A 13,147-nucleotide genomic window follows, 5' to 3' on the forward strand; every position below is an offset into this window, starting at 1 on the left:
TCCTTTGTGTGTAAAGGATGAGAAGTGTTTGGATTTGTGGTACAATAGAAGGGGTGACAAAATGAGAATTTAGCTCACCTATTTGAACTTAACCTTGCAACTTGTTACCTAGTTCCATATTCTTCCTACCTTGTCCCTTAGCCACATTACAACCCATTTAACCTTTTGATGAATTCGATCCAATTTTCTAACACCCTTCCAACCATATACCTCATTTTCATATCACATCTAATATTTAATTATTTTAAAGTAAGAGAGAGGGAGAGATGCAAGAGAGAGAGAGAATAAAAAGTAAGAGAGAGAGAGTTGCAAGAGAGAGAAATCGAATAAAAAATAATTAAAATTGATATAGGTAATATAAGTCATACCCTAGATTTGAGTTACCAAAAAATAAATTCTAAAAATAGATAGGAGTTTAGGTAACCCGTTGAAAGGCAAAAAAATGAAAAAGTGCTATTTAAAACAAGTTTTTACTTATTTTGAGTAACTCATTGGACATGCTCTAATAGTGGTGTGAGATGGTACCCATTATATAATGATTCACTAGGCTACATCTAAGCATTTGTGTGTTACTTCTAAATCACATGATATAACTTCAACATATATTTGTGGTGTATGTAATAAAGTCAATCCTTTGTGTGTAAAGGATGAGAAGTGTTTGGATTTGTGGTACAATAGAAGGGGTGACAAAATGAGAATTTAGCTCACCTATTTGAACTTAACCTTGCAACTTGTTACCTAGTTCCATATTCTTCCTACCTTGTCCCTTAGCCACATTACAACCCATTTAACCTTTTGATGAATTCGATCCAAGGTAAGCAAGTGAGTTGGCGGATGCATTAGTTGCTCTTGTAGGAGATTTCTTTCTCAAAGCTATGCCCATCCAAAATTATCTTTCATAAACACATTTAAGCCAATTGTGTAAGTCATTCACTTAGCACAATGCTTTCATGTTTTTGTGTACATTTGGGATTGGGGATTTATGAACACCAAAAGGGTCCATAACAAGGTTTTACTTGTGTGAATGTGTTGAGTTGCCGTGCTTGATTGCACATATATTTTTCATAGTATAAAATGTTCTTGGTCATTTTTAAGGGGATTGAGATCGATTTTCCAAAGATTTTGCATGTTTTTGACTAAGCGGGAGAATTGGGGGATTAGCTTTATTTCTTGCATGTGAGAACTTAAGAATCATTTATGGTGCTTTCAAAGTAACGGTGGATCCCTTGGCAAGTGTTTGTGGGTATCGCTCTGATAAGCCCTCACGAGACTACAACTCGTCCACTAGGGTGACCTAGGGGTTTAAAGGCTTGTTGCATATGCTAAATGCAACCGTGATTCCTACGTCAGTGAGTTAGGTTTCTATTTTTAGGTAGTGTTTGCATTGTTAGGGACTAGCAACGTCTAAGTTGGGGGGTGTGATCGGACCTCTATTTTGAGGTCCTAATACCATCTAGTTAGGGGGTTCTAGTATCTAAAATAATGTATTTGTGTTTAATTAAGTTAGTTTTACTCTTATGGTTGCCTCTCATTGGGTTTGCAAAAAATATGACTAAACCGGCAAAGTTGAAACTTTCAGGACTGAAAAAAAGTGCATAGAGATGAAGAATTGTTCGGACACCTTCACTGGATGTTAGGATAGTTGAATCCAAGGGTAAAAAGGTTAAAGAATCATGAAGCTACAGCCAAAAATGGAAATCTGCACAAACTGTCCAAACACCTTATAATCTGTCTGGATAGTTGGAACCCGAAGGTTTAATCGTCCACAAAGATTTCAATAGTCCGGACAGTTGCCCGATTTCTGCATTCCGAGAATAGTTAATTGAGTTGGGTTTTTGGGTATTTCTCAAATGTAACCAATGGGAAAAAGCTTTGTAAGGGTAAATAGGTAATTGTACTTGTAAAAAGGGGGAAAACCCTAAGATTTGGGTATTCTTTCTCATTCATTCATTCTCCAACATCTAGCCACCATAGTTTTTCTCTCTCTTTCTCTCTCTAGGGTTTTACTTAGTTCTTGTAATCTTGATTGTAAACATTGGTTTTCCTCTATAAAATTGATGTTTATTCTCATTATAATGAGTGGTTAAGTTCATTTTCTAGTTTCTAGTCCCGAACGGTGGGTGCAAGGTTTCGATTACTCATGGTATGTTCAAAGGGTCGTAGCTTCGATCCTTCTCTTTTAATTTCGTGATAGTTGTGTGATTGGATACATGAGAATGATATATTTGATTGTATTCTTAGATTATCTAGTCTAGGGATTGCATCGAATGTGTTTGATTGAGAATTGTTAAACCCATTGCATGATTTCCTTAATTAATTGAGTTTTCCATTGCATAGCTATTAATTATGTGTATTGATGATGGGGTTTTGGGTTAATTTAGGAATGTGCATGGGAGAGTTATGGTTAATTGATCTTTGAGTGTGAAACTAGGGTGTTCGCCAAGCCATGCCCCAAGGGGGAACATTAATCCATAATATTATGTGTTTATCCCTTTGCGTTCATCGTAGATTAAGAGACCCGATGGCCTACATGTATGAATTAAAGTCTTATATCCTAATTCTCTTTGCATATGCATGATTGATAATATCACACAATGCATTGTGTATGGTTGTGTGTGTTTGCAATGATACCTTGAGCATGAGAATCAAGTAGCCACTGGGACGGATTAGAGACTAGGTTTTTAATTAATTGTTTTAAATCAAATTCTCACTTGCTTTGGTTACAAAAATCGCGTATGCTACCGAGTCATTCGGTCATTTTTATTACTTGTATTTATTTTGATAGTCATTGCGTTTGGTAATGTTAGTTAGTCAATTGTATATCATTCACCTTCAAATTTGCATTGCTTCCTCGTGGATCAATACCGGACTCACTGGTTTATTACTTGACGCTACCCTACACTTGGGATAAGTACACACACACTTTGGTGTCGGTCATTGTCCCACTTGTTTGCCTTTTGGATATTCAGTATGGACCAAAACTTAGACTTTCAAACACGCGCACATTGAAGTTTCTCACCTGATAATAAGTCAAAATCCAGCTCATGTCCCCAAGAGTATTGCTCCTAGTGGAAATCGAATTCATAACCTTCCGAATCTATATGATTGGATTCCAGAGAGATTAACCATTAGGCTATCACCCAAATGATTAAGCTAAAGATATGGTATATATTAGACTATGTACCATACTACGTCCCTGAATAATGAATAAAATCATGTTCATATGTCTGATGTGAGGTAGTTTATAATTTTGGTCAATTTATATATATATATATATATATATATACATTTTTTTGTTTATAAGACACAAGAACACAAATAAATTACAATGGCCGAAGCTCAAAAAAATGGTCTGGGAATGCTACCCATAAGATTAATGGTAAGGGGCCAATTTGGCCATTGAAGAATAGACTTGGTCTACAGGTGATATTATCTTGACCAAGTCTATTCTTTAAATATTTGACGAAGGACATATCAAAACATCACCCAATGTAGACAATAAGTCGTACAAACAATGATAAAGTATAACCCAATTTAAAACGGATTTGGATATTTAAACCTCCTTATTTTGAACCCTCTCCCCACCCTAGATTATCATTTTAATTCATATCATATCATGTCCTCCTCTCACACACATATATATATATATATTACTTATATATATTACTTATACACACATATACTAAACATATATATATATTAAATAAAAAGATCACATTCTTAATTCTATTTTTTCACCCATTTTTTTTTATTAATTTAAATGTTTTGATTTTGATTAATATTTTTGGTTTTTATTAATTTATTGTTTTCCTTTTTAATTTTTCTGTAAATAAAAGATAAAATATATTTTTTGTTATTAATTTGATAATTTTTCAAGACAAACAATAATTTATTCAAGCACATGAATAAAAGTTTCAGAAGATTTGATGAATCCATATGAGTGCATGTACGCATCGAATCGTTTTGCATACGGAGTAGCCCATGTAGCTGCGTAAGTATGCCTACAGTGAACCCATTCAGGAGTGATGGGAGGCATTGGATAATCCCTTGTCAAACCAACTTTGACATAGTGATTACCATTTACGTGCCCTATAGCGATGGCAATGCGTTGATAGGGTGGTGGAGGAGCTGTACGTAGTGGTAGATATGTCCAACTTTCTGCATGATGAAGAACATGCAATATCACATTGTATGCAGAAACAATCAATAGACTCATGTCTGGCATTGTTATCCAGTGCTCAAATGGTGCTACAACATCATCTCGAAAAAAGTTCAATGAGTGTTTAACACTGTATGCCTTCTCTTCACCGCCAAGTATTTCGACATATTGTTTCCAAAATTCGTCCAACTCTGCCATCAGGTTATACCGGACATTTGACCGTTCATCTTCCTCATGATCAAGACACACAACTATCGATCGAAAGCTACAATTTCCATCAGCTTTTACATCTTGTACGTCCCTAATGTAAGGATGTAGTATAGCTGGAAACTGATCAATATAGGATTGTAAAGAGTAGTTTTCCTTTCTTGGCATCGAACTTCCCTGTGTAGAGAGAGATTGAGTATTGTAAATTGAGGAGCAATTGTGTCTCTCTGGTTCATAAGATTGGAAAAAATTGTACTAAAAAATCTTCTATTTGGGGCGTCCGCATCCATGCATTGCAGATCGTAAACATTCCAAAGCCCAAGTATAACTGGGCTCTTTTTCTGAGTGTAAATATACGAACGCTATACAAAAAGTCTGACTAGTTGAGGTAACACCAACAATTTCAATGAGAGGCAACCCATACCTGTTGGTCTGAATTGGCATTTTGTGCATGGTTTGCTCGATAATCGAAAAAATATTCTTGGTCATTGAGGAATGAGAATACAACTTGCATTTGTGATTGACCCGATCTCTCAGTGGTCTTGTGCTTCTTGTGTGCATTATAAATGGTTATGATGGTGCTCACGTTATTCGGATCTCGCTTTTTCAACTCCGTCAATATGTCCCGTGACTTGGCATTTTGTGCAGACATGTCAACCATAATTTGAATTTTAGATTCAAAAAGCCGACCGGGGTATAGTTGTCCCTCCATATATAATGCAGGATCATGATTATGCTCCACACACACCACCTCCAACATCTAATCATCGTTTAGCTTCATTTTTCTCCCCCTCAATTTGAACGAACATTCTATTTTTTTGGTGTCAGTCTGCTTCGTTGAGGGTTTCTTGCTCTAGTCATTGCCACCGCAATCACATTTGAATTGTAATATGTGTTTTTTACTGAACCCACCAATATCTAATCTATAAATGATGATGATATATCCCAATTTGTGTCCGGTTTGTTGAACCCACTCGATCATCAATTGTCGTGATTTGAACACCTGATAATGTGTTAGTTCTTATTAGAAATTTACGAATATTCATTCAACATAACAAAAGCGCTCATATTTTGATTGATTACAACATTATACCATATCAGTTTCAAATTCACATCTATCGTTAACTTTGATATTATCTACCATCTCGTCCGCATGTTCGTCTTCTTGCTTTATTTCGGTTGAGATAAAATCACCCTACGAACAATATAATTTACACTGAGTATTTACAAAAAAACACTAAATAAAAAATATTTACTTAAGAATATTACATCAGTAAATGTATTTACCTGTTCACTTGAACAACTTGACAAGTGGTAGTCGAAAATATCACTCAAGTAATCCATATCCACAATAGATCTCGACTACACTTTAACTACCCATAATAAAAAACCACATGAACAAAAAACATTATATATAGGCATGATCATGAGAATATGAGATAAAATATATTACAAGATTCTCTTTGTCCTAGACAAAGAATATACTCTCAGAATATATTCTCTGTCCTACACAAACAATATACAAACAGAATATATTCTCTGTCCTACAAATTGGTTCACTCTCTTTTTATCTCAAAGACTGACTTCTTTGAGGCTCTCTCTCGTTTTTCTCTCACACTACTACTATCTCTTGCAGCTTCTTAAAATACTCTGCGAACTCTTCTCAATTTATAGATTTCTTACGTATTGCTTGCATTGAATGCATGCATATCTTTCGACCGTTCATATCTTGGCTTTGTCAAACAAAGATTTTAACCAAGACTTGGCTCCACACGCATGCAACAATTTACTTCATACATGCTTCCTTTTTTTGTCTTTTCTTCATTTAATGTACATGTGTACACATATATGTATATGTACACATCAACACAGAATATATTCTCGGTCCTAGAGAGAGAATATACAAACAGAATATATTCTCTATCCTAGACTTAGACAGAGAATATATCACTCTAAACTCGTGTAGATATAAATGATGAATGGGTCAACATTTCACATACTACAGGATATGTATGTAATATATATTAGAATGAAATGACTTTAATATGACATTAACATGACAAAAAGAGAGTCTAGGATAGGGGGTTAAAATAGGGGGTTTTAATAGTGCTACCCATTTAAAATATATTGACAACAACAATTTCTTCCAATATTTGTAAAATCAAATGTTCCATCAGTCTTGTCCACAACAAACAATCCACATAATGGAATGATGATTTTAAAAAATGTAGTAAACAATATATATATCACAGTAAACATTAATGAAGCAGGTAAGTAAGTTATTGGATGTAAAACTTAATAATCATGGTGGTAGAATTTTTAGTTTAGTATTGGTTTCCTAAAACATAATAATTTAGTAAAACATTAAGCTTAAGTGGTATTAGTAATAAAATAATAATATATAGACTCGCTAGAAACTTAAACCTATATATTACGAATAGAAGTTTATGGAACATTAGCTTATTTTACATTCCATTGATGCCTAATATTGTTCTGTTTATATTGAAGACGGAAAATAAATATTAACTCAATACATAATATGTGGAAGTGGCTCAAGTTGTGAAGATTTCTACTCTTAGTTGATTACGCTTCCTAGAGCGCCTTCATGGAGGAAGTTAGGAGTGTTTTTTTGTCTGTCAAGTCAGATTGCCCTTCCTTGAGGAAGGCTCAGGCCTTATTTTATTTAAATTCTCCGAAAACAGAAAAAAAATAAGTTTTGTTTTAGGTTTTCGGATAGACGTGGAGAGAGAGAAAGAGAGGCATGCCTTTCCTCGAGGAAGGCTTGGGTTAGATTGTATTTAAAGTCTCCCAAAACAGGAAAAAAAACAAAGAAAAACTTAAGTTTTGTTTTAGATTTTTTGAGAGACATGGAGAGAGAGAAAGAGAGGCATTGTCCAAGGTCTTTGTTGAAAGTCTTGAGATGGCGAATCCTACTTCAAAAATAGAGATTGTGAAGTTTGATGGGTCGAATGATTTCAGATTGTGAAAGATGAAGATGTTGGCTCATCTAGGGAACCTTGGTCTTGATGAAGCAGTTAGGGGTGAATCAAAATTGCTCGTCACTATGAGTGATGAGAAGAAGGAGGAGCTCAAGCGACCATACAACACCTTGACTCTCATTCTTAGTGATAAGTTATTAAGAGAGGTGGCTAAGATGAAGTCTACAGGTGATATTATCTTGGATCAATGTTGAACACCAAACCACAATAGACTCCCACCATCCACCTCCATCACTAGTCGTAATTTTTCGAAACATTTATCAAGTCCAAATTACGATACTTGAACTTGACTCTCGTCGCGGGATTTGTCATCATATCCGTTGGATTATCATCTGTGTATATCTTCTCCACATACACCAGAAGATTGATGTCGATATACTTTGTTCTCCAATGAAACATTTTTTTTATCAAATATACAGAACTATCATTATCACAAAATACCTCTGTCATGAATTGTTCAACCCCCAACTCACCAATCAACCCTTTCAGCCATATCGCTTCTTTGATAGCCTTTGTAGCAGTTATATACTTGGTTTCAATTGTGGACATTGCAGCTTCATATTGTTGGATGATGAAATAAAATGTGTATCTTTGAATTTACAGGTTAGAACATGGAAATGAAGAAGACAGTAGAAGAAATGAAGAAAATAGAAAGAAGAAGATGAAGAAGCAAGAGCCAAACCAAATTGATTCAATTAGCTTACAATATACAACGGCTATTTTGGCTTAAATAGATACAAGAGAAACAAACGGTCATACTGTAATGACCTCATAAATGTAATAAATAAATAAATGAAAAACATGATTCAAAATATAGTCTTGGACAATTATCGGATGAAACGCAGTGAATTAATAAAGCAGTCAAAGATTGACCATCCAAAAAGGGTACGTAGAGAGAGCACCAAAACGATTCTGTGTCTTCAAATTAGCAACCCTAGGAAAGAAGAGTCCAGGAAGCAGAAGAATAATGGCGCCAAGGAGAAAACATGAGACGAGAACATTGCAAGCACGAATGAGAAGGTTAAGACACAACCAATCTTGTCACCCCCGCAAGCTGAGCATGGTTTTGAATCATGCTAAGCTTGGACAATAGATGCTTGATTTGGTGTGTTGCAAGAGGTTTTGTAAAAAGGTCTCCTGGCTGATCGACAAATCTAAGGTGCAATAATTTAACTAAACCTTGTTCAACTTTTTCCCTTGTGTAATGCATGTCTATTTCGATGTGCTTTGTGCGCTCGTGGAAAACTGGATTGGATGCTATTTGAATTGCTGCTTGATTATCGCAGTAGAGTTTCATAGGATCAATTGGACTCAATTGAAGTTCTTTAAAAATATTTGGAATCCATGATAATTTTGTAGCTGCGACTGCCAAAGCTCTGTATTCTACTTCAGCAAAGGATCTTGACACGGTCTTTTGTTTCTTTAATTTCCAAGCCACCAAAGCCTCTCCCAATTTTATGCAATACCCTGTTACTGATCTTCTAGAGTCCACACATGTTGCTCAGTCAACATCACAAAAGGCTTTGACCTGCAAATTGTTAGTTGCAGGATAGAACAAGCCATGTCCAATTGTCCTTTTGATATAGTTTAGAACTCTATGAGCCGCAGTCAAGTGTATATCTATAGGTTTTTGCATCAATTGACTAAGCGTATTCACAGTGTATGTGACATCTAGTTTTTTAATACTAAAATACATAAGTCTTCCAATAAGCCTTCTAAATCTTAGAGGATCATCTAAAGGTTTTCCTTGAGAACTAGACAATTTTATGTTTGTGTTTATTGGGGAACAACTAGGTTTACATTCTATTAGGTTTGTATCTGTTAGAAGGTCTATAGCATATTTCTTTGGCTAATAGATAAACCTAATTCTAGTCTATGAATTTCCAAACCCAAAAAATATTTTAAATGTCCCAAGTCTTTGATTTTAAAATAGGATGTTATGTAGTCTTTGAATTTGTTAGGCAGTGAGATGTTATTTCATCCTAATGCCATGTTATCTACATATAATAGTAAAATAATAATGTCTCCTCCTTGGTTGTAAATGAATAAAGAATATTCTAACTTAGTTTGTTTAAAACCGAAGTCAATTAAGGCTTTTATACATTTTAGATTCCCCTGTTGAGAAGCTTGTTATAAACCATAGATAGATTTCTTTAATTTACATACTAAATTTTATCTTTGTTAGGATGACCAAGAGGAAGTTTCATATAGACGTCTTCCTCTAAGTCACCATTTAGAAATGCATTATGCACATCTAAGTGATGAACTTCCCATTTATACATTGCTGTCAGGGCAAGAAAGAGTCTCACAGTGGTGATTTTAACCACTGATGAGAATGTTTCATTCTAACCAAATCCTTCGATTTGATTAAATCCTCGGACAAGAAGTCTAGCCTTATATCTCTCAATTGTACCATTAGCATTATATTTTATCTTGTAAATCCATTTGCATCCTATTGGTTTTCTATCCTTATGTAAAGTTGTCAACTCTCATGTTTGGTTATCTTCCAAAGCTTGCATCTCAGCTTCCATTGCTCTACACCAGTTTATATCTTTTATTGCTTGACTATATCTAGAAAGCTCCTCGTGTTTAGTTATAGCAGCTAGAAAATGCATGTCATAATTTAAATTAACATGAGAATGTGTATGAGATGATGATGTAATATCACAATGGAAATCAAGTAAATATGCAGGTATTTTTCTTATTCTACCATGAGATGTTGTGTTGTCCTGTTTTTGATTTGTTTGTGTGCTATTTTGAATGTTTTGATCAATGGTGTCAGGTGATGCATTTTGTGTAGTATTTTGAGGAGTTTTGAAAGAAAAAATATTTCTTGAAAATGTACATCTCTAGATGTGTAAACTTCTTGTGTTTCTAAGTTTAGTAACCTATAACCTTTGGTTCCAAAAGGATAACCTAGGAAAATGCAAGGGTTAGCTTTTGGATCAAATTTGGATGTTGGTCTATTATTTTTAGCAATATAGAAGCATCCAAACACTCTTAAATTGTCATAATTAACAGAAGTGTTGTGAACTAGTTGGTAAGGTGTTTGTTTGTCTAAAACTCTTGTTGGAAGTCTATTGATTAGGTAGATAGCTGTTTGAACACAAAATGACCAAAAATTTTCACTTAGACCACTATGAATTCTTAGTGTTCTTGCTATGTTAAGAATGTGTTGATGTTTTCTTTTCACTACACCATTTTGTTGTAGTGTGTATGGACATGTTCTTTGATGCATAATACCTTCATTCTTATAAAAATCACCCATTAGGAACTCTTGACCATTATCTGTCCTCACTGTTTTTATTCTAGTATTAAATTGTGTTCTTACATAAGAAACAAAACCTTTAATTTATGCTCTGGTTTGTTCCTTTGATTGCATTAGGTAGATCCATGTCATGCTAGAATAATCATCCACAATGGTTAGGAAATATTTGAAATTGTCCAAAGAAATAGTAGGACTAGGACCCCAAATATCTATATGAATTAACTCAAAACATGCATTAGATGAACTTGTGCTTATGCAAAAAAGGTCTCCTTTTCCTCTCTCCTAGAAAACATTATACACAATCTGAGCATTTATCACTTAGCAGTTGTGGTAAGAGTTGTGTTACATTATCTAAGGGGTGTCCAAGTCTTAGATGCCAAACTCTATCTATAATTGTTGAATTGACTGCACTTCTAACTATTTCAGTCACTCTTTCATTCTGGTTGAGTAAATATAGGCCTCTAATCATCTCTCCCAGTCCAATCCTCTTCATAGTGTCTAGTTCCTACAATTGACATATTCCTTTGGTAAAAATCACCTCATATGTGTTGTCTTGTGTTAGTTTGCTTATAGTTATGAGATTAAAGGTGAAAGTTGGGACACATAGGACATTTGTTAACATGATTTGTTCTGTAAGTTTGACCTTTCCAATATGTGTTATAGCATGTTTTTCTCGATTAGGTAAAGTGACATATGAGTGAGCAATATGATATGATGCATGAAACAATGAATGATGACAAATAACATGGTTTGATGCACCACTGTCAATAACAGAGGCTGCAGTAGCATGGTACTGACCTTCTGATCCAACAATTGTATTGTTGACTTTTGTCCTGAGGAAAGAAATAAGCTAGTTGCATTGATCACTAGTGAGTTCTACTGGGGCAACAATTTCATTTTCAAGATTATGGTTGTTGGTGACTTGATTTGCTGTGTAGTTCTTGCCTTGATAATTCCGCCTAGGCCTTTTATGAGGATTGTTTGGGTTTCCATGCAATCTGTAGCATTTATCAATTGTGTAATTATCAATTTTACAATAATTATAGAATAAGGACTCTTTGTTTGAGTTCTGCCCCTTAGAAGTGACTTCATTGTCTCTTTTCAACTTGTCAGATCCTTTCTAGCTTTGATTATTCTTCTAGTTATTTCTAAAGTTGTTGTTTGAAGCATGATTGGTAGCCTTTGTAGCAGTGTTGAATGTCATTGCCATAGCTTCAGTAAGAACTACTTTCTCTTGTTGAGTTACTTTCTGCTTTCTCTCTTCTTAATATATGAGATTAAAAGCCTTCTCAACACTAGGCAGAGGATTCATGATTAGTATTTGACTATTAACATGACTATACACATCATTGAGACCCATTAAAAATTGTATCAACTTCTCTTTTTTCCTTCTTGACCATGAGAGGATTCATGAAATTACATGTGCATAAAACACATTTGCATGATGACAGTTCCTCATAGTCCTGTAATTCATCCCAAAGTCCTTTAATTTTCAAAAAATACTATGTGATCGAGAGAGGTCCCTGTTGCATATTAGCTAATTCTCTGAAGATTTCGAACACTCAAGTCTCATTAACAGCATAATATCTATTTTTCAAATACAACATAACTCTTTGGTAGTCTTCCAATTGGAGATACTCATTAGAATCTAAAGAGACACGCTATTAGAAATCCAATTTTTTATCAAGCTGTTGCCTTGTTTTCAAAGCTAAAAATTTGGATCCATTGGAGCTGGAATCTACAGAGAGCCATCTATGAACCCCAGTTTATTCCTAGCTTCTAGAGCATTGACATATTGGAACTCCACATGTGGTAATTGTTGTCTGACAACTCTATAGGTATAACCTTGTTTATTGCAAAGTCATTTGGTAGAAAATTGTAGGGATTAGTAAAAGGATTGTGGGATAAATGTGAGGTAGTTGTGTATGGAAAGTTTGGAATGTAAGGATATGTTGGAGGAGCTGACAATATTGGTGGAGCCAATGATGGAATGAAATAAGGCAGAGTAATAGAACTAGACAGTGCAATAGATGGTGCTGGTGCACTCAAACCAGCATTTGATAAACCTGGTACATTCAAACTAGTGTGATTTAGACTTGACACATTAGTGCCAGTTTGAGCATTGATTGAGGCATGCCTCATATAAGTTGCAGCCTCTAAAAAAAGGTTGCATTCACCATTGTAGTATTAGAAGCTGGAATCTTTTGAGGAGGATCCATTTGCTCCGAAACCATGAAATAAAATGTGTATCTTTGAATTTGCAGGTTAGAACATGGAAATGAAGAAGACAATAAAAGAGATAAAGAAAATAGAAAGATGAAGATGAAGAAGAAAGAGTCAAATCAAATTGATTCAATTAGCTTATAATGTACAACGATTATTTTGGCTTAAATAGATACAAGAGAAACTAACGGTCATACTGTAATGACCTCGTAAATGTAATAAATGAAAAACATGATTCAAAATAAATAGTCTTGGACAATTATAGGATGAAACGCAACAGATTAATAAAGT

This window comes from Tripterygium wilfordii, chromosome 12 (assembly GCF_013401445.1).
Source record: "Tripterygium wilfordii isolate XIE 37 chromosome 12, ASM1340144v1, whole genome shotgun sequence".
Taxonomy (NCBI): domain Eukaryota; kingdom Viridiplantae; phylum Streptophyta; class Magnoliopsida; order Celastrales; family Celastraceae; genus Tripterygium; species Tripterygium wilfordii.